At 46.4% G+C, this 23,108-nt stretch overlaps 1 protein-coding gene across 3 annotated transcripts in view; it reads right to left on the reverse strand.

The window, feature by feature from the left end:
* Positions 1 to 23,108, reverse strand: part of LOC126412638 (uncharacterized) — a 96,030-nt gene that overhangs the window by 45,333 nt on the left and 27,589 nt on the right. The gene's annotated exons all lie outside the window — the stretch shown is intronic.

A 23,108-nucleotide genomic window follows, 5' to 3' on the forward strand; every position in this document is an offset into this window, starting at 1 on the left:
GGAGGAATCTGACAACCAAGTTTGATCATTTATCTTACAGGTGACAGAGAGGGGGATGAATTCCCGATGACAGATGCACACATTCAAAGCAAATCTGAACAGCATGCTTCCTCAGCAATAACACCATATCATGTGGCATTACTGTCATGTATTGCAGCAATATTGATGGCAACATTTTTGCAGCCAGAAATAGACATAATATACGGCTCCTGTAAACACACCTAAATACTCGTCTGTATGGAATTTGGAATAAACTATTTACCTGGTAGCTATTTACTTAAAGAAGAGAAAACATTTGCTTATTACACCACATCAAATTTAAACATAATTACAGAATAAGTGCAAATTTTGCTAAAGCAGGTGTGGTTAGTGGTTTCTATATTGGGGAAGGTTGCGAAATTTACCTATCCGAAAAACGTTATGTGGAAAGGCTGTGTGAAAGTTTACAATTACTTTTTAACAACTGTGGAACTGACAAGTGGTCATTAAAACTGAGATAATCACTGGTACTGTCACAATGTCTACAGTGTGTGAAATGTGCCCACTTTGCAGGTGGTTCTTCTGGCTCCAAGTTATGGTCAATGTCAAGTGAGGCCGTAAGTGCAAGGAAATGAGATACATATTCAATACTTAACACTTCATCAAAATACCTCTGCTATAGTTCATTGAATAGAATGTAACAATGAGGTAAGACTTAGATAAAAAAAACCTAACTACGAGAGGAAATCGTCATGTTGCCGGAAATCGTTCAGTCACACAGTCATGTTGTTCTGTAATCACTAGTGTTGTTATCCATACTTTTTTCCATGCAAACAACCTTCCATTTTTTTTTTTTTTTTTGTGCGTGCACAGGGATTACATTTCACGATTAGAAATTCCATCTAATGGACTCAGGATAGAAGGAATACTTCTCTATACTATCTTGCCACGAATGGCTGAGCCCCAAGTCCAGGGAATGGCTGAAACTGAGACAAATACATCAATAAGAAAACTGCTAAAGGAAATATTACAACTAGGACCAAATGATTACGTAAATTTTCCCCAAATGTGTATTCAAACTACGGATAGAGTGTGACAGAATGATCTGTACCATAGTCTGAGGTCTATATTAGGTTGGTTCGTGATAATGTGGTTGACAGTTGGGAAGCCAAAAACTGTGAATGCCAAATAAAGTTTGTGGTAAGAGACTTATCTACACCGTAGTCTCACATTTATGTTCGGGACATATTTAATGCACTGTGTCACTTTTTACAATCTTTTGTCATAAGAAGTAAAACTAATTTAAATTACAAAAATCTATATTAGATAACAGACAAATTTCCTAAAAGTATATTGATAAAAATCAAAGTAAAGCTATCACTAACCCCTAAATTGTTTTGAACATCACACTGCTTTACTGGGTATGATCCTGTAGGAGGTGGTTGTTGTTGTTGTTGTTGTTGTTGCTACTGTTGGTGTCTTCAGTCCAAATACTAGTTTGAAGCAGTTCTCCATGCTACTCTATCCTTCGCAAGCCTCTTCATCTCCGAATAACTACAGCAACCTACATCCTTCTTATTGATTGATTGATTGATTGAGGGGGTTATAGGACTAAATGGTAAGGTCATTAGTCCCGCGATTCAGAAGTTACTTGTGTAAGATAGTCAATCAGCTAAAAGTGGGTGGAACCAGACAGAGGTGTCAAACCATAAAGTGAGGAAGTTAAAACACACACAGTAGAAGGCATAAAAGAGTAGGCCAAATCTAAAAACTGGAAAAGCAGAGAGATAAAAGAGCTGTCTTTGCACAGGGGAGTGGTCATTGGTTCCAGACCTAGAAAACATGAAGAGATGAACGAACCACAATCACCCTGACCCTGCTCCAGGAGTAAAGGAAAAATAAAAATCACTTTCACATATGAAACTGAGGACCAGTTCAACCATCCATGGATTGTCTGGTAATATTAAAGACAAGGAATCTGGAAGGCTACACTTAGTAACAAGAGCCAAAAGAAGGGGACAATCCCACCAATGTATGGAATACCATCAGTCTGTCCCAAAGCCATATTGTGGAGGTGCCTCATTAACGCAAGAGAAAACAATGGGTGACCTAGTATAATGAAGGTGTAGTTAGCATAATACAGTGGACTCCTGAGAGGAGCAGAAGGATGAGGTCAGACTTGGATTGGACAGAGTTTATTATTGACATCAGTAACCCACCAGATGTTATTTCACTTTTGGGCAGAGAGATTTGATGTGTATCCAAATACCTGCACATGGGATCATGAAAGGGAATGGGGGCAAGTATCTGCCCCTCTAGCCATCAGTGTATAGCCTGCAAGCTGCAAACGGAGTTGGTAAGTATTAAAACACTGTGGCGGGAGGCCTCAGAACAAAATGGAGGGCGCTATTAATGGCTAGCGGCTCTGCCATGAACTCACTATACGATCTTGGCAGTCAGTAGTGTTCCATGCCAGTAAAGACGTGAAATATATCCTGCCTAATCTATTATTTTAGAACCATCTGTGTGGAAGATGGAAGTACCCTGGAACTTTTCAAGGATAGAACTACAAGATGCTGGAATATCTTAGGGGCAACAGAGACCTTAGGATCCTGGAATAGGTCAGTCCCAATCCACAGTCGAGGCAGCGTCCAAGAGGGGTGTCAGAGGAAGTACATGAGTGGAGACGGAGATCCCAACAGATGGCAGTGAGACGTATCCCAACCACCAATCCCACCCAAGTGTGGGTATCAGCAGGGAGATATGCCTTATTTGAGAAGGGGTTTGGGATACACAGGATGGTCAGAAAAATCGTCAAATGGTGATTATATAAGAAACTACGAGTTGGCTCTGTCGTATTTGTAGATGAAGAATCCCCGCTTCAGTGCGGAGACTGTCAACAGGACTAGTGTGAAAGGCGCCAATAGGCAGATGCAACTATAATGATGGACAGGGTCACTTAGTTTCAGTGTGGAATGAGCTGCGAAACCATAAACCTGACAACCATAATCTAATCTGAACAAAACCAGAGCACAGTAAAGATGGAGAAGAGTAGCACGGTCTGCACCCAAAGATGTGTGGGCCATGAGCAGGAGAGCATTAAGCTTCCACATGCACTTAAGTCTTCCGTTATTGAATATGGGGCAGCCATGTCACCTGGTTATGAAAACTGAGGCCAAGAAATGGGACTGTGCTACAACATCGAAGAGTTGGTCCTGTAAACAAAGTTCTGGATCAGGGTGTACTGTAGGTTGATGGCAGAAACGCAGAACCTGCATTTTGAAAGAAGAAACTGGAAGCCGTGGGAGAAGGCCCATGCAGAGCGCATCGGATGGTGCCTTTGGGCTGGCATTCATCAGGTGCTATCGAGTGGGAACTGCACGAGACGCAAAAATCCACGTACAACGCTGGGGTAACCAGAGGCCCATCAGAGGTTACAAGCCCATTGATGGCTATGAGGAAGAGTGTGACACTTAAAACACAACCTCGTGGGATACTGTTCTCCTGCATGCGAGGGGTGTTGAGTGAAGTGTCAACTTGAACCTGGAAAAGCGAATTAGATAAAAAATAGCAGATAAAAATCTGAAGGGGGCCACAAAAGCCCCAGTCATGGAGAGTAACTAAAATGCAACAGTGCCAAGCTGTGTTGTTTGCCTTATGTGGGTCAAAGAAGACTGTGACAAGGTGCCGGTAGTTAATAAAAGCCTCTCAGGTTGCTGTTTCCAATATGAGTAAATGGTCAGTTGCCTTCCCGGAAGCCACATTAATATGGGGGCAAAAGGCTCAGAGATTCGAGTATCCAACAAAGTCAGAAGTAAACAATTCTCCCGAGCAGTTTTCAAAGTATGTTGGTCAGGCTAATCGGGCGGTAGCAGAAATGTTGGATTCTTCCAAGGCATAAGGACAGGAATAACTATGCTCTCTTGCCATTGCAAGGGGAAGGCACCAATGAGCCAAATGCAGTTGAACACCCAGAGGTGATGTTGCCTCTGGGTACTGTTCAAGTGTTGGATCATCTGGTTATAGCTGGAATCCAGGCCTGGGGCAGTGTCATGAGGATAGGAAAGAATGCCGATGTGTTGCAAAGTGTGTCATAATGTGTTCTGCAAGAGAGCACCCGCAGGATAGGACCCTGATCATTATCACAAAGATCATCATGGAATGAACAATGTAGGGAAGCCACGAGAGCAGCAGAGGAGATCATGAGATCAATAGCAGAAAATGTGCTATGAGCAGTACTGAAGTGGGTAGGGGAACCGTCACTGACAAGAGACAAATCAAAGTCTGTTATACATTGGTCAATTAGAAGACCCCTACTAATTGAAGTGGCTCTCCCTCGACATGGGGTGGTGCGCATTGAAGTCCCCGAGGAGGTGGTAGGGGGATGGGAGTTGCTGTATTAAAATAGGCAGATCAATGTAAGGAAGTGATCTAATTGGAGGGAGGTAGATAATGCAAATGGTTATTGCTGGGGTCATTTGCACTCATACCGCTATTGCTTGTAGGTTGGTATAAGGGGGGGATCCATTCACTGATGACATTGGTCCGAACCAAAGTACTGATTCCTCCAGGTGCTATGACGAGACACACACAATACTGACAGAATGCCCAATAACCCTGAAATGTTGGAGAGTGGTCATCATGGAAGTGCATTTCTTGAAGACAGACAGAACACAGGATAAAAGGAAACAAGTTTTCTTATTTCCAGTAGGTGACGATAATATCTGTCACTGTGTGGCAAGAGTCCAGATGATGATGATGATGATGATGATGATGATGATTGGTTTGTGGGGCGCTCAACAGTGTGGTTATCAGCACCCATATAAATTCCAAACCTTTGCTCAGCCCAATCTCGCCACTTTCATGAATGATAATGAAATAATGAGGACAACACAAACACCCAGTCATCTTGGGGCAGGTGAAAATCCCTGACCCTGCCGGGAATCGAACCCGGGACCCTGTGCTCACACCCAGTCATCTTGAGGCAGGTGAAAATCCCTGACCCCGCCGGGAATCAAACCCGGGACCTGTTCTCGGGAAGTGAGAACGCGACCACGAGATCACGAGCTGCAGACGCGACAGTCCAGGTTATATGTAAAGAACCTGAGGAGATGTCATGTAACTAGGTGAGTGGTTGTCACCAACGAGAATAGTGTGACAGCCACAAATAACATGTCAGACTCAAATTGCGAGGGGGAGACGGCACCTCCAGAGACCCTGGGAGAAGACTTGTCCTGGGACTTATCCTGCCTGAGAGATGCCGAGGAGAGGAGGTCCAGGGGGCTAGCCCCACCACCAGCACACACTGAAGAAGGAGGGCACTTCTTTGGCCAGGGAGGGGGAGCAGCACACAGATGCGAGAGCGAGAGGACTGCAGAGGAGGGGGAGATGAGAGGGGACAGGGCTGAGGTAGGAGGGGGAAAGGATTTAACAGGGGCAAAAGTGGAAGAAACCAATATTGGGTGGAGGCAATCATATTTTTGGAGAGATCAGCATAAGATAGACGATCCTGGGACTTGTACTCTTGGATCTTCTTTTCTTTCTTGTAAACTGGGCAATCTCGCAAGCATGGAGAATGGCAGTCACGACAGTTGACATGCAGGTGGCAGAATGCAAAGGCATCCCTTATGGAGTGGGTGGCCACAGTCCCCAGACAGAGGGTCCAGCATACAGCAGGAAGACATATGCCCAATAGCACCGAAAGCACCTCATGGATGGTGGGACGTGCAGCTTCACATCACATCTGCAGCACAAAACCTTGACCTCCTCTTGAAGGGTACGTCCTCAAAAGCCAGAACGAAGGTTATGGTTGGTTGGTTTGGGGGATTAAAGGGACCAGACTGCGACGGTCATCGGTCCCTTTTTCCAAAAATAACTAAAATCACCCAAAGAGGTGAAAAAAAAAAAAAACGGACAACAGGAAAGACGGCAGACGACACAGGATGAGAAATACTCCGACGAAGAACAGGCAAAACCAATTAAAATCACACCGAGTGTGACGGTGGTTGGCCGACCATAGAGAAAAAAGGGAAAAGCCAACCACCGAGAAACGCATTAAAAAAGCAGACTAAAATCGTAGGCCATAGGCCAGAATCAACACAAAAAACACACACATTTACATTAAGTGATAAAATCCCCCTGCCCGAATAAAACGCAAAACTAAGTCCGCTATGGCAGAGTCGTCAGTTAAAAGCGCAGGGAGCGTATCAGGCAGCGCAAAAGTCTGCCTGAGCACAGTTAAAAGGGCGCACTCCAACAGAATATGGACCACTGTCAAGGACGCCCCACAACGACAAAGAGGTGGATCCTCACGACACAGTAAATAACTGTGCGTCAGTCGGGTGTGGCCAATGCGGAGCCGACAAAGGACGACTGAGTCCCTGTGGGTGGCTCGCATGGATGACCGCCAAACAGTCGTCGCCTCCTTGATACGACGGAGTTTGTTTGGCACGGGCAGGATGCTCCATTCAGTGTCCCAGAAATCGAAAACTTTGCGGCGTAATAGTGCCCGCAAATCAGTCGCCGGGAGGTCAATCTCCAGAGGTGGTTTACTGGTGGCCTCTTTCGCCAGGCAGTCAACATTCTCATTGCCGGGGATCCCAACATGGCCTGGGGTCCACACAAAGACCACAGAGCGGCCGCTACATGCAAGAGTATACAGGGACTCATGGATAGCCATCACCAGACGAGAACGAGGGAAACACTGGTCGAGAGCTCGTAAACTGCTCAGGGAATCGCTACAGATAACGAAGGACTCACCTGAGCAGGAGCGGATATACTCTAGGGCACAAAAGGTGGCGACCAGCTCAGCAGTGTAAACGCTGCAGCCAGCCGGCAATGAACATTGTTCGGAATGGTCCCCTAGAGTAAGCGCATAACTGACACGACCAGCAACCATCGAGCCGTCAGTGTACGCAATGCCAGAGCCCTGATACATTGCAAGGAGGGAAAGAAAGCGGCGGCGGAAGGCCTCCGGAGGGACTGAGTCCTTCAGGCCCTGTGCCACGTCGAGCCGAAGGCAAGGGCGAGGAACACACCATGGGGGTGTCCGCAAAGTGGCCCGGAAAGGAGGTGGAACTGTGAAAACCCTAAGCCCGGAGAGAAGCTCTTTGACGCGGACCGCGATCGTACAACCTGACTGGGGCCGATGTTCTGGCAGATGGACGACTGATTGCGGGAACAGGAGACGATAGTTTGGATGCCCGGGCAAGCTAAAAACATGGGCAGCATAAGCCGCCAGTAAATGTTGGTGCCTCAATCGCAGTGGAGGGACACCTGCCTCCACAAGTATGCTGCCCACAGGGCTGGTGCGGAAGGCACCAGTGGCAAGTCGGATCCCGCTGTGTAGTATTGGGTCCAGCACCCGCAACGCAGATGGGGATGCTGAGCCATAAGGCAAGCTCCCATAATCCAGATGAGACTGGATTAATGCCTGGTAGAGCCGTAGGAGAGTACATCGGTCGGCTCCCCACCTGGTGTGGCTCAGGCATCGCAGAGCATTCAAATGCCGGCAACACATCAGTTTAAGCTGCCAAATATGAGGCAGCCAAGTCAGCCGGGCATCAAAAACTACACCCAAAAACCTGTGGGTCTCCACCACAGCAAGGAGTTCGTCGGCAAGATAAAGCCGCGGCTCAGGATGGACTGTTCGGCGCCGGCAGAAATGCATAACACGGGTCTTGGCAGCCGAAAACTGAAAACCGTGCGCTACAGCCCAAGACTGTGCCTTGCGGATAGTGCCCTGGAGCTGACGTTCAACAGCTGCAATGCCAGTAGAGCTGTAGTAAAGGCAGAAGTCGTCAGCATACATGGAAGTGGAGACAGAATTTGCCACGGCCGCAGCGAGCCCGTTAATGGCTATTAAAAACAGGCAGACACTTAAAACAGAACCCTGTGGCACACCGTTCTCCCGGACGTGGGAGGAACTATATGAGGCTGCGACTTGCACCCGGAAGGTACGATACGACAGAAAATTGCGGATAAAGATCGGCAGAGGGCCCCGAAGACCCCATCCATGAAGCGTAGAAAGGATGTGATGACGCCATGTCGTATCGTACGCCTTCCGCATGCCGAAAAAGACAGCGACCAGGTGCCGACGGCGGGCAAAGGAAGTACGGACGGCTGACTCCAGGCTCACCAGATTGTCGGTGGCAGAGTGGCCTTTACGGAACCCACCCTGAGATGGAGCCAGAAGGCCCCGTGACTCCAGTACCCAATTCAAGCGTTGGCTCACGGAAACTCACCCTCGACCCAAATACGGTTGTAAAGGTCGAGGAGCCGTCGCTGGCAGTCCACTGAAAGGTGTTTCAGCATCTGACAGTGGATGCCATCTGGCCCACGAGCGGTATCAGGGCAAGCAGCTACGGCACTGCGAAATTCCCACTCACTGAATGGAACATTGTAAGATTCTGGATGGTGGGTGCGAAATGAAAGGCTCCGATGCTCCATCCGCTCTTTAATAGAGCGGAAGGCCAGGGGGTAATTCGCAGAAGCGGAAGTCATAGCAAAATGTTCTGCCAAGCAATTTGCAATGACGCCAGAGTCAGTACAAACTGCTCCATTCAGTGAGAGCGCAGGGATGCTGACAGGGGTCCGATAGCCGTAGACGTGTCAAATCTTGGCCCAGACCTGCGATGGAGTGACATGGAGGCCAATGGTGGACACATACCGCTCCCAGCACTCCTGCTTGCCTTGGCGGATAAGGAGGCGGGCTCGCGCACGCAGCCGTTTGAAGGCGATAAGGTGGTCTATGGATGGATGTCGCTTGTGATGCTGTAGCGCCCGCCGGTGATCTTTAATCGCTTCAGCGATCTCAGGCGACCACCAAGGCACAGTCCGCCGCCTAGGGGACCCAGAAGAACGGGGAATGGCAGATTCGGCGGCAGTAATGATGCCGGTGGTGACCGATTGAACCACCGCATCAATGTCATCATTAGAGAGAGGTCCAATAGGGCAATGGAGGAGAACAAGTCCCAGTCAGCCTTATTCATTGCCCACCTGCAAGGGCACCCAGAAGACTGACGCTGTGGCAGTGACAGAAAGATCGGAAAGTGGTCACTACCACACAGGTCGTCATGCACTCTCCATTGGACAGACGGTAAGAGGCTAGGGCTGCAGATCGAAAGGTCAATGGCAGAGTACGTGCCATGTGCCACACTGAAGTGTGTGAAGGAACCATCATTTAACAGTGAAAGATCGAGCTGTGCCAATAAATGCTCAATGGTGGCACCTCGACATGTCGCCACTGACCCACCCCACAGAGGGTTATGGGCGTTGAAGTCGCCCAGTAATAAGAAAGGTGGTGGCAATTGGACGATCAGCGCAGCCAGGACATGCTGCGCGACATCACCATCCAGTGGAAGGTAAAGACTGCAGACGGTAACATCCTGTGGCGCTCACACCCGAACAGCGACAGCCTCTAAAGCTGTTTGTAGAGGGATAGACTCGCTGTGAAGAGAGTTAAGGACATATATGCAGACGCCACCAGACACCCTTTCATAAGCTGCCCGGTTCTTATAATAACCCCGAAAGCCACGGAGGGCGGGGGTGCGCATTGCTGGAAACCAAGTTTCCTGAAGTGCAATGCAGAAGAAAGGGTGAAGGCTGATAAGTTGTCGGAGCTCGGCTAGATTGTGGAAAAAACTGCTGCAGTTCCACTGGAGTATGAAATTGTCCATGGCTGAGAAGGCGTGAAGGGACTAGGAAGACAATTTACGCCGCTTGTTCACTCGCTGCCTCCGATTCAGAACCCGCACGAGTGACATCCATGGCGTCTGAGGGACCGGTGAGATCCAGGTCTTCAGCAGACGCCAGAATCTCGACCTCGTCCTCAGACGCTGAGCTTGTTGGTAGTGGTGGGACAGGTGCCACCGCAATGTCAGGATTCTTGGGAACCTTTTTATTTTTCAGCTTACTTCGCTCTGCCTTCGGTTGTTCAGGCTGGGAGAGCTTCACTGGGTCAGTCTCAGGGACGGACGACGACCGTGAGGCCCTACGACCAGGGACCGGTTGTTGTTTGAGCCACTTGCGGCTGTCTGCTTTCATACCGGTCGGAACTTGTGAAGGTAGGTCCCCAAGGGACTCCTTCCTGGCAACAGGAGCCGAAGAAGTCTTACGCTTCTCCAGCTGGGAAGGGCGAACTGGTGTCCCCGATGGTTGGGTGGGCGTTGCTCCTGAAGTAGATGGAGCAGGAGCAACAGGGAGTGCAGTGCCCCCCACCATCAAGGGGGCAGGTGTGGTTCTCTGGCTCTGAGAGCTAACGTTGTGTGGCGCAGCTAGAGGAACTGTAACAGGAGCGACAGTGGCGGCATAAGTGGACATCATACATACTGGATGCAGTCATTCAAACTTACGCTTAGCCTCAGTGTAGGTCAGCCTATCCAAGGTCTTGTATTCCATTATTTTCCGCTCCTTCTGGAGAATCTTACAGTCCGGCGAGCAAGGGGGATGGTGCTCCCCGCAGTTGACACAGATGGGAGGTGGGGCACATGGAGTATCAGGATGGGATGGTCGACCACAATCGCGACATATGAGGCTGGAAGCACAGCGAGAAGACATATGGCTGAACTTCCAACACTTGAAGCACAGCATCGGGGGAGGGATATAGGGCTTGACATCACAACGGTATACCATCACCTTGACCTTCTCAGGTAACGTGTCACCCTCGAAGGCCAAGATGAAGGCACCGGTGGCAACTTGGTGATCCCTCGGACCCCGGTGGACGCGCCGGACGAAATGGACCCCTCGTCGCTCTAAGTTGGCGCAGCTTGTCATCAGATTGTAAAAGGAGATCTCTGTGAAAAATAAGTCCCTGGACCATATTTAAGCTTTTTTGTCGGGTGATAGTAACAGAAACATCCCCCAGCTTCGTACAAGCGAGCAAGGCTCGTGACTGGGCAGAGGATGCTGTTTTGATTAAGACTGACCCTGACCGCATTTTGGACAAGCTCTCCACCTCCCCGAACTTGTCCTCTAAATGTTCGACAAAGAACTGAGGCTTCACAGACACAAACGATTCCCCATCAGCTCTGGTACAGACGAGATACCGGGGCGAATATCTTTCGCTCTCATTCATAGCCTTTCGTTCCTCCCTTGGTGTGGCCAGGGAGGGGAACGATTTGGAGTCATACACATTAGCCTTAAAGTGAGCTTTGAAACGCTTAGAGACTGCTGATGGCTGGCCGCCAGCGAGAGATGATGTACCACGCTTCATTGCGGGTCACCCGCCCTGATGCCACCTACTCCGACCAAGGGCCCTCCCCACGGGCGCCACCCAGCCACAGCAAAGGCCACCTGGCAGGATGGCCATTGCCGGGAGTCCCGATGCCCCAGGGAGATGGGCATCTACTCCTTGGCATACGTGGGGAGTTAACGGCACAGGCATCAGTAGAGCGATCCCTGTGTTGTCAGGGGGCTACAACCAAGAGGGTACATGGCAGCCCCACCACAACGGCCTGGCTACCGTGCTGGATTTTAGGAGAGACGTCGTCCATGGTTTTCATCTGTGCAGAAACTGGCACTGCTCATCGCATGGCGGAAAGTGCACGCAGGAACGGATCCATGCCCAAGAGATGGAGAGCGGGCAGGACTGCAATAACGACGAATAAGCTGGCGAAAGTTCTCAACGCAAGATGGACACAATGCACCAAGTAAGGCGCCCTTCCCCAATTGGCTCGCTCTTCGGAACAATTTAGAAAGATGGAGGTCAAACACGAGAGGGGACCATCACATATGGCCAAAACATTTGAGACTCCTTTTAGTCGCCTCTTACGGCAGGCAGGAATACCGCGGGCCTATCCTTACCCCCGAACCCGCAGGGGGGAACGAAGGTTATGCTATTGGTACAGTTGTCTTTGCAACCCCTCTACATCGAACAAAATGAATGCCACATCACTCCAGATTAGCCTGGGGTTCCTCATCAGTTTGGAGGATGAGATACCTATGAAAAATCACTCCCTGGACCATATTCAGAGACTGGTGAGGTGTAGCAGATGCAGGGGCATCGTCAAGGGGAACACAGCAATAAAGGCTGCAGACTGGGTGGCAGATGATGCTGTGTCTTCTGAACAAGGCACAGCCAGGGCAAAAGCATCACAGGCGCAAAGATGCGAGTTGGTGCCAGTGCCATAGAGACTTTCCACTTGCACAAGTTCCACCAGCGCTGAGAATAAAGATATCGACTTCATCTTGGCCAATTGTAGACTGAGAACAATGCGCCAATGACTGGACAACGGACAGAAGCCTACTCGGAAGACAGAAGAGCAGACAGCGGACATCATTTAGTGGACACTTTAGAAGTGAACAGACAGTTGTTGTAAATTGCATTTGCTATGTACTGTGAAAGTTACCTATGATTATTTGCACTTAGCCATTTAGGGCCTTTTCTTGTGTTCTATTCCAAGCAGTGTTGCAGACTCAATATTTAAACTAATCTCAAAGATAAGTAAACCTTTGTAACTCATTTGTGTGTCTCTGTAACTAACTTGTTGGAGTGTTGTAGAACCTTTGTCCTCCTATCCTGTTACTTGACCCTGGGGCATAGCTGTGTAATAGTGGGAAGGAGAAATTGTCTTAGCGGTGTACTGCACCAGAAGCCATTTCACAAACTCAAACTCTATCTACCGCAACTACAGTGGCAACTCAGCCTCCACAGCAGTAGCGAAAAGGCCTTTACAAAACTGGCGACGGGGGTTCACAAAAGAAGCAGCTTTCATTAACAGGGAACCCGACTGCATCAACCTGAGAAACTACACTTTACCAAACTTGCACTTGATATTCAACACAGAAAACAATGGCTTCGTGACAGTGAATGTCTCCCCATCCATCCTAGTACAGACCAGGTAGTGGACAAAGTGTTTCTTCGATGAGGCGAGCCTGGCCTAGTCCCATGCTGTAGTCCACGAAGAGAAAGCTGCTGGGTCATACGAAGCAGCATTCGAAGATCCTTAATCATTCGAAGAGACAGCCATTTGAGACTGGCCAGATTTTTGCAGCTTGGTATGCTTCATGTGTCAAGCTTCTGCCCTGATACCACCCATTCTGATTGGGGGCTCTCCCCATGGGCGTCACCCAGCCACAGCAAGGGCCACCTGGCATGGCGGCTGTTGCTAGGATTTCCAATGCTCCAGGAAGACAAGCAACCACTCCTTTGCATACATAGGGAGGGGACAGCTCAGGTATCAGTAGTGTGATCCCTGTGTTGTCAGTGGGCTTAGCCAGATGGGTACACTACAGACCTATCACACGGACTGGCTACACTTGTTGGTTACCTAGCCATACACGCTACGGAGGGAGTTGTTCCCAGATGGCTCACACTAAGAACAGAAAATTTAGAAGTGGAGCTCAAACCTCAAGTGGGGACCTAAATGCCAAAAAGGATGAAAAAAAAAAACTGGCAGGATGAACAAAACTGCAAGCAATACAGGGAACCAGGTGGATAGTCAGGTCAACATAAATCAGAACACCGAAAAGAGAGAAGGAGGGGATAGTGTGGAAGGAATGAGGATAGGGGGGGAGGGGCAGGGTGGAGGAAATGCAGCCAGGGGAGAAAGAATGGGCTGAAATAGCTTGGGGCACCATGTGCGCCGTGCACGAACTCATGAAAGAATCACAAGCCCCCTGGCGGGTACTACCTTCTAAATGCACTTACTGTATTCATCTCTTGATCTCCTTCTATGATTTTTACCCCAACACTTCCCTCCAGCACTAAATTGGTGATCGCTTGATGTCTCAGAATGTGTCTTATTAACTGACTCCTCTTCCTCCTCCTAAGCAGGTTGTGGCACTAATTTCTTTTGTCCTTAATTCTGTTCAGTACCTCCTCATTAGTTATGTGATCTACCTATCTAATTTTCAGCATTCTTCTGTAGCACCACATTTCAAAAGCCTCTATTCTCTTCTTGTCTAAACTGTTCATTGTCTATGTTTTACTTCCATACACTGTTAAACTTCATACAAATATTTTCAGAAAACACTTCCAAACACTTAAATCGGTATTCAACATTAAATTTCTCTTATTCAGAAATATTTTCTTGCCATTGCCAGTCTATATTTTACATCCTCTCTACTTCAGGCATAATTAGGTATTTTGCTGCCCAAATAGCAAAACTCATCTACTACTTTAAGTGCGCCTCGTTTCCTAATCTAATTCCTTTAGCATCATCTGATTTAATTAAACTACATTCTATCATCCTTGTTTTGCTTTTGTTGATGTTCATTTTATATCCATCTTTCAAGACACTGTCCAGTCCATTCAATTGTTCTTCCAAGTTGTTTGCTGCCTGACAGAATTGCAGTGGCATTGACAAACCTCGCAGTTTTTATTTCTTTTTCCTGAACTTTAATTCCTCCAAATTTTTCTTTGGTTTCCTTTACTGCTTGCTCAACATACAGTTTAATAACGTTGGGGATAGGCTACCCCCCTGTCCCACTCCCTTCTCAACCACTGCTGCCCCTTGGCAATTACATCTACCATCTGGTTTCTGTACAAGTTATAAATAGTCTGTTGCTCCCTGTATTTAACTCCTGCTACCTTCCGAGTTTCAAAGAGAGTATTCCAGTATACTAGTTCATACACTTTTTCTAAGTCTACAAATGCTATAAATGTAAGCTTGCCTTTCCTTAACACCAGCTTAGAAGATAAGTTGGATGTGACCACATTTCTCTGGAATCCAAACTGATATTCCCTGAAGTCGGCTTCTACCAGTTTCTCCATTCTTCTGTAAAAAGTTCATGTATTATGCAACCATGATTTATTACACTGATAGTTCAATAATATTCAGCCTGTCAGCAAATGCTTTCTATGAAATTGAAATTACTACATTTTTCTTTCAGTCTGAGGGTATTTTGCCTGTCTCATACACCTTGCACACCAGACAGAAGAGTTTTGTCATGGCTGGCTCTCCCAAGGCTATCAATAGTTCTGACTACTCCTGGGTCCTTTTTTTGACTTAGGTCTTACAGTGCTCTGTCAAATTCTTCTCACAGTATCATATCTCCCATCTCCTCTTCATTTATGTCCTCTTCCATTCCTAAAATATTGCCTGCAAGTTCATCTTCCTTGTTCACATCCTCCATATACTCCTTCACCTTTCAGTTTTCCCTTCTTTATTTAGGACTGGTTTTACACCTGTGCTCTCTTTTTCCAAAGGCCTCTTTAATTTTCCTGTAGGCTGTATCTACCTTTTCCTGTCCTGATATATGCTTCTACATACTTATATTTGTCCTCTAGCCATCACTGTCTAGCCATTTTGCACTTCCAGTCAATCTCATTTTCTAATGTTTGTTCTCTCTTTCATCTGCTTTACTTGGTACATTTTTATATTTTCTTCTTTCATCAGTTAAATTCAATATCTCCTGCTTTATCCAAGGATTTCTACTATGCCTTAACTATTTGATCTTCTGCTGCCTTCACTACTCCCTCTCTTAAAGCCACCCATTCATCATCTACCATACTCCTCTCCCCTGTTCTAATCAGTCATTGCCCCATGATACCTCTGGTACTCTGAACAACCACTGGCTATTTCAACTTATCCAGGTCCCATCTCCCTAATTTCCTACCTTTTTGCAATTTCTTTAGATTTAATCTACAGTTCATAGCCAATAAACTGTGGCCAGAGTCCCCATCTGGTCTTGGAAATATCTTAAAATTTAAAATCTTGTTCTGGAATCTCTGTCTTACTGTTATAGAAGGTGTTAAAAAATGTCTATAATACTTTGAGAGGTGGAGGAGAAAAATAAGCCCAATGAACACTGGTCGCGAAATGCATACTTTCTGCAATAAACACGTATTTACAGGAGGTGTACAATGTGACATCCATTCATGACAATGCATCCTTTTGCCATCCAGCATAAGAAATGACTTCTTTGTTGTACTTGCCGGCATGCATTGGAGACATGACCCTCTAGTGTCTGCAGATTGGTGATTGGTGTATCGCAGACCAATTCTGTCAAGTGTCCCCATAACCAAAAGTCTACCTGACTGAAGTCTGGAGAAGAGGCAGGCCAAGGTGTGGGGCCCTCTGTCTAATCCAGCAGACCTGAAATGTCTGCATCAGATGCTTGTGCACATTGTAATGTGTGCTAGTGTGCCATCACACATGAACCACATTTGTATTCGTTGCTGCAATGGCACAGCAATTCTCTTCTGTTAACCCTTGTGGTAGCACGTATGGCCCTATTAATCTATCGCCAAATATGTCTGCCCATATGTTAATTGAGAATTGGTGCTGATGCGGTCTTTTCTGAATTTCTTGCCCACTTACATCTGACCATACATGCTGGTTATGGAAATTCACAACATCTCTTGTGGACCCTGCCTCTTTGGTAAAAAAAATCTTGGATGTGAACAGTGGATCTGTGGCACACTCCTGCAACAGCCACTGACATAGCCGCCATCTGACACGATGATCCTGTGGCCTTAGAGTGTGAGCATGCTGTAAATGATAAGGGTGCAGCAATTGTTCATGAAGTACCCCATGCAAAAAAGTGAGAAAAGCCTTCTGTTGCTGCTAATCATCGCACACTGGTCCCAGGGGTTTCTTCCACCAAAGGTAGCACACGATTCTTCATGTCAGGCACACAGACTGTGTGAGGCCTTCCACTGTTGATCTTCCGATGTGCAAGCGTACCTGTGTCCCGCAGATGCTGGAAAAGTCTGCTGAACAGCTTATCAGAGAGTACTCTACATGGTGGATATTTTTCAGGATAGAGGGCATGGGCTCACAGACTACATCCATTTGATAAACCGTAGCAGAATATTGCTATCCAGCATTTCATTTGTTGACTAATAAGCTTCCATTGCTAACATGCTAACAAGAGGTAGAAGAGAAAAATGTACATGCACTACACCATTTGTAAACACAAACACCACAATAACAGTAAACACAGAGATAAAACCATGTTTGGAATAAGGTAAAACACTATGACACATACCTAAGGTTGATAGTACTGTACAATAAGGCACCCAAACATGATGAAAACTAATGTAGCCAACAACACAACTCCAACCACACAGCTGACTGCAGGCCACCTATTAGTAGGTAGAGTACTGTGAGTAAGATGACATAATACCTCGTTGACACATTTGACAGAGTGCCAATGCAATGACTACGCTAATATCTACAACATGGCATTGTGCAACCCTTCCCATAAAACACGTTTGTCTCAGAAAGTATTCGTCTCCAGACCCTTTTTTTGTTGGACTTATTTTTCTTGTTCTGGTGACTACTATGACCTCTCAAAGAATTCAACACCTTTTTTGAACACCTTGTATAATCAATCTCAAACCTTCTAATGTCTTCATGTCTCTTCTATGTATACAACTTTCTTTCATGATTCTTAAACCACATGTTAGTAATGATCACAAAATATTGCTCCAGAAGTTGGACCATTATGGAATACAGGGAGTAGCTCAGAATTGGTTCACCTATTACTTTAAGGACAGCAAAAGGTCATTCTCCATAGTATTGAGAATGGCAATAATGTGGGGTCTGAGAGGGGCATGGTTAAAGGAGGGTGCCCCAGGGATAACTGCTGGGGCCACTCCTGTTCCTTATTTACATTAATTATAAGTGTTTTAGTATCACATGTTATTCTAAAATATTTCTGTTTGCTGAAGAGACTAGCTTGGAAGTAAAGGATGTTGTGTGTAATGTTCACACAGTTTCAAGTAGTTCAGTTCAAGATATAAGTTCATGGCTTTTAGTCATTAAACTGATGCTAAATCACAACAAGATTCAGTTTTTACAGTTTCCAACACACAATTCAACAAAACCTGACATTTTCATTAGACAGAATGGGAATATGATTAGTGAGATTGAACAGTTCAAATATGTAGGTGTTCAGATAGCAAACCATCATGGAAAAATCATGTTCAGGAACTAGTTCAAAGACTTAATGCTGCCGTTATCATCATTAGAACAGTATCTGAAGTAAATGATAGTCCACACAAAAACTAGTCTACTTTGCTGATTGACATTTGCTTGTGATGTATTGTAGTGCCTCGAGAATTTTGGTGTAAATTCTAGACACTCGGCCTTCCACCATCTCGAACACCCAACATTTTAAGTATGAGTGTGGACAAGGGTAAGCATATATACTGTGCCACCCGTTTCTGTGTGCAAGTTAGAAGTTTGTTATGAGAAGACTGTAAGCACAGTGGTTCAATGATGCCGAAAAATGTTTGCCGCCAGCACCACAGAAGCTGTGATGAAAAGCACAAGGAATAATTAAGTAGTATTTTTTGATGTGTTAGTGAAAGTGATTAGTGTAGAAAAATAGAAGTGAGCAATTGACTATAGACTTTTAACCTACTTCATGTCTTAGCTCTGATCGAAGCAAGGCGCATGTGACATCTACAAATTATTTGGTTGTTACAACCATGCGATTGTGATTATATTTAATAGTATCTAATGGTTACAGACATAGTTGACTTGCTAGAGTTTGTATGCTTGTGTGAAACTTGTGGATACAAATATACACCGGAGCCTAACTGAAAGTATGAGGTACCGAATTATTTCTAGTGAGAGAGAGAGTATTTTTTTAGTTCCTCTAACAAGCATTATTTCTTCAGAGAAGAAGTTGTGGAGATTGACACAACCACATATCCAGAGAAGAGGATCGGCTGAACGTTTCAAGTAAGTCAACTGAAGTGAGAGAGGTGCGAAGTTTGCAATCCAGTTTTGCACCGCTTCTCAAGTCACCGAAACTGTTAGAGTATGGTATTATTTACTGTGTTTTCTTATTAACAGTATCAGCTTATTCCCAAGAATTAGCTGCTTTCACTCAGTTAATACTAGGCGAAAATCCAATCTGCATTTCTATCACACTTCTTTGAATCTTGTGCAGAAAAGCATGCAGTATTTTGCTGCATCCATTTTCAATAAGCTACCAAAAGCATTCAAAAATCTTACCAGTAATCCATGCTCTTTCAAATCTACAGTGGAGAGTTTCCTAATAGGTCACTCCGATTCTGTCAAGGAGGTCCTTGAAAAATTAAGCTGATTTCTGTGCTGTAGTGCCCTCCCCCCCCTTTTTTTTTTTTGGGTGCAAAAACAACTAGGTCATACACACCCACGTCAAAACCATGGAACATGAAGACGAAGAGAGGAGTTAAAAATGACTAGACGTCAATCCCAACTGATGGAAGAGAAGGGGTGTGGAGGAAGGTCTATAAAATACGCCGTAGAGAAACGGAGGTCCAGAACTAAAAATTAAATGGCCTTTGCCATATTGTTACGATGGATAAAAAGTAAAATGTGGCAGACAGCCTGCGTGTTGTTGGCTAAAATGGCTGATAACTCAGACAGGGAACATAAGCAGTTAAAAAAAGGGCATTCCATCAGGAAATGGTGGACAGTCGAAAGATGGGCGCAATGTGCGTGAAGTGATGGGAGAGCACCACTTAACAAATGGCAAAGGCTATAAAGGCAGTGCCCTATATGCAACCTAGTTAAAATAGTCTCATGGCGAGAGGGCCAAGCCATTGTGAGAGGCTTAATAACTTGGAGCTTGTTCCCATTAAGGGAGGACCGTGACGATGCCAAAATGACACCACCTGCTGACGGACGGCAACACAGGGATCATCAGAGGAATGTAAGAACTAGTGGGCTGAGGTTCAAGAACTGCAACCTTGGCAGCAGCATCGGCAGCCTCGTTTCCTGTCAGACTGGCATGACCAGGAACCCACAAAAACATTACAGTGACTCCATCAAGACTGAGCTAATGAAAGCTTTCCTGGACCCAATGCAGTAAGAGATGGATGCTGTGCAGAACACAGAGTCTTTGAAGGGCACTGACAGAGTCTGGGCAGATGACACAACTGAAAAGCCTATGTCACTTGATGTATTGTGTGGTCTGTTACAGGGTGAAGAGCTTTCCTGTAAATACTGAATAGTGTTCTGGAAGCTGATACTGAAAAATGTTGGTGCCAATGACGAAGGCACACCCGACATCACACTCAGTCCAAGAGTCATCAGTGTACACGAAGGTATTATCACGAAATTCCATGCGAAGGCCGTGAGACGGAAGGCGATAAAGCGAGGCAGTAGTAGTGCCCTTAGGAAGCGAATGGAGGCCAAGGCAAATATGAGTCACTGCATGAAGCCAAGGTGGTAAAGGGTTTACACGCGCCGGGAAAGTTGCAGGTAGCATGAAGCTAAGCTGCCAGAGCAAGAGCCAAAAGCAAACTCTAGGAGGTAACAGAAGAGGGATGCAGCCCATACTGGCGATCAAAGGAGTCATCGAAGAAGAAGGCATAGGATGGGTGGCCACGCATGGCAGACAAATGCCATGCATATCTGCTGGGTGAAAGTCACGGAGGTAGGATGGCAGTAGTTCGACAACTTCTGCATACCGACTCTCAACCGGGTTAGTGTAAAAGACACCAGTGGCCAAACAGATGACACGATGGTGCATAGTATTGAGACAGTGTAAGAGGAACAGACATGCATTTGCACAAACAAAACACCCATAGTCTGGTTTCGAACAGACAAGGGACCAGTAGAAGAGGAAGACGGTGGTTCAATCTGCAACCCAGTAAGTACCATTGAGGACATGTATGACATTGTGAGACCACATACAGCGGGCTGCCATGTAAGACATATGGGAGGACCAAGAAAGTTTCCTATCGAGCATGAGCCCCAGGAATTTCATTGTTTCAATAAACTGAAGAGCAACAGGTCCCAGATGTAAAGACAGTGGAATAAACCAATTGCGCCACCAGAAATTCATACAAACAGTTTACCAGTGGGGAAATGAAAGCCATTGTCAATGCTCCACGAGTAAAGAAGATCGAGATGCTGCTCAATGAGATAGGTTCATGTAGAACTGCAATAGATCGCAAAATCGTCGACGGAAAGGGAGTTGGAGATGCCCGGCAGAAGACAAGCCATTACATGGTCTATGGTGATAGCAAAGAGGATGAAGGTCGAGGAACACATTTTCCTGGATAAAGGTGTCTGACAAGAAAGAACCCAAATGTACCTTGAAAACTTGGTGTTTTAAAAATTCCTGATGGAAACGGGGCAGGCGACAATGGAAGCCCCACATGTAGAAAATACAGATTTAGGCTTCCTCCAAATCGAAAAACATAACCGCAGTCTCGGATTTCTTCAGAAAATCATTCATGACATGGGTGGACAAAGCGATGAAGTGCTCAACTGCAGATGGCTTGCTTGATATCCACACTGTGCAGTAGTTAGTAAATTCTGAGAGACTAGCCACTATACCAGCTGGGCATGAACCATACATTCCATCACCTTGCAAACACAGATGGTGAGAGAAATAGAGTGGTAGCTAGAAGGAAGGCATTTGTCCTTACAGTGATTAGGTACAGGTATGAGAGTGGCTTCACCCCAGTATCTGCCCTGATGCAGTTGTACGTATGAAGCAGAAAGTGCCTGCCGACAAGAGAAAGGAGCTGCAACATCTGAATGTGAAAAGTGACTGGCCCTGGGGTGGAGGATCGGGATGAATTGAGTGCACAAGCTAACTCCCTCATAGTAAAGGTGGCATTGTAGCACTCATGATTCTGAGAAGAGAAGGGTATCGCACAAGCCTCCTCCGCTTGTTTCTGATGGAGGAAGGCAGAGTGATAGTGGGAGGCGCTCGAGATCTCTGCAAATTGTGGCCCTAGATGTTGGAGATAGCAATAGGGTCCGTGATGACATTGTCTGCTATTGTCAGGCCAGAAATTGGGGAATGGATCTTGGTCCCAGAGAGCCGTTAGAGGTTGGCCCACATGACAGAAGAGGGGGTGGAATTGTAAAAGAACTAGCGAATGAACTACAGCCGGCTTTTTTGCTATCCCGAAGAACGCAATGACACTGTGCACACATCTGTTTATAATGAATACAGTTTTCCACCGTAGGATGATGGTTAAAAACAAAGAGAGCACGTCACTGTGTGTGAATTGCATCATAGCATGCCTCAGTCCACCAAGGGACCAGGACACCGTGTGGTACAGAGGAAGTGCGAGGAACGGAATGTTCTGTAGCGGTAAGGATAACATTTGTAAGATATTTCACCTGGTCATCGCAACTGAGGAAATGTTGTTCATCGAAGGTTGCCAGAGAGGAGTAAAATCTTCTGTTATTTGGGAGTGCCCGGAGGTGGGGTAGGAGATGGTTGTGCACACTGGTGACACGGAGGTCAGCCTGGCAAGGGTATCATGTGATGACACCCTCAAAGAGGATGTTTGGGTCGGCGAAGGAGATGACTGTTTGCCTTTGTTTGACTTCATCAAGCCTTTCTGGTTAGCAGAGGAAGACTTAGGTGTTGGCTGGCTAGACAACATGGGAAGTCTTCACAGGAGTATTCCTTCTGTCCATTCCGGGCTGCCAGTTGTGTAGCTGGTGACTTTGCCACATGAGGTGAGAGTTTGGTGGTGTGTTGCCCAGTTGGAGGGGAGACGGGGACGCTATCAAGACGCTTGGCGATTTCACAGTTGCGTGCTAAATTTGAAGTCGCATGTTGCGTGGCCATGTCCTTTGTGGAGCGAGATGTAGCAAGAACAGTACTTTATATGCCAGATGGTAGGACGCAGGGTTTCCGACTACCCAACAACTTGCGAGCGACCATGTAAAGTACTTTTTCCTTCACACGCATCTCCTGGAGAGGCTGTTCATCAAGATACACGGGACAATCGTGGGAGGAGATGGCATCATTGCCATTGCAGTTGATGCAGTGGGGAGGAGGAGATGGACGATTGCCCTCGTGAGGATCCCTACCACAGGTTACACATTGGCTGGGTGTCGACAGGACTCTCGAATGGGTTGTAATGATGAAAATGGTAGCAAAGTGCCATTGCATAAATGAGAGCACAATTTCATAGGGCCAGCAACTACATCAACATCTTTCTGAATAATAAACAGATTTATAGTAGCGAAGAACTAACCGTCTTCAGTACATGAAACCATGAAGAATCCTGGTGCAGCTGGGAGGGTCTTTGAATCATTAGCCTCATTCTATTTACGTTTCGTAGCCAGTGACTGTGAAGGAAGATGATTGGCTCATTGGGAGAAAATCCTCCATGATTGTCAGCATCTCTGATGGCTCACTCCTTCCAACTGGAGGCCCCCTTCAGCAGGGGTCACATCTGCCTTAGGTGATTGTTCACACCTCAGGTCACA

Source organism: Schistocerca serialis, chromosome 7, assembly GCF_023864345.2.
Source record: "Schistocerca serialis cubense isolate TAMUIC-IGC-003099 chromosome 7, iqSchSeri2.2, whole genome shotgun sequence".
Taxonomy (NCBI): Eukaryota; Metazoa; Arthropoda; class Insecta; order Orthoptera; family Acrididae; genus Schistocerca; species Schistocerca serialis.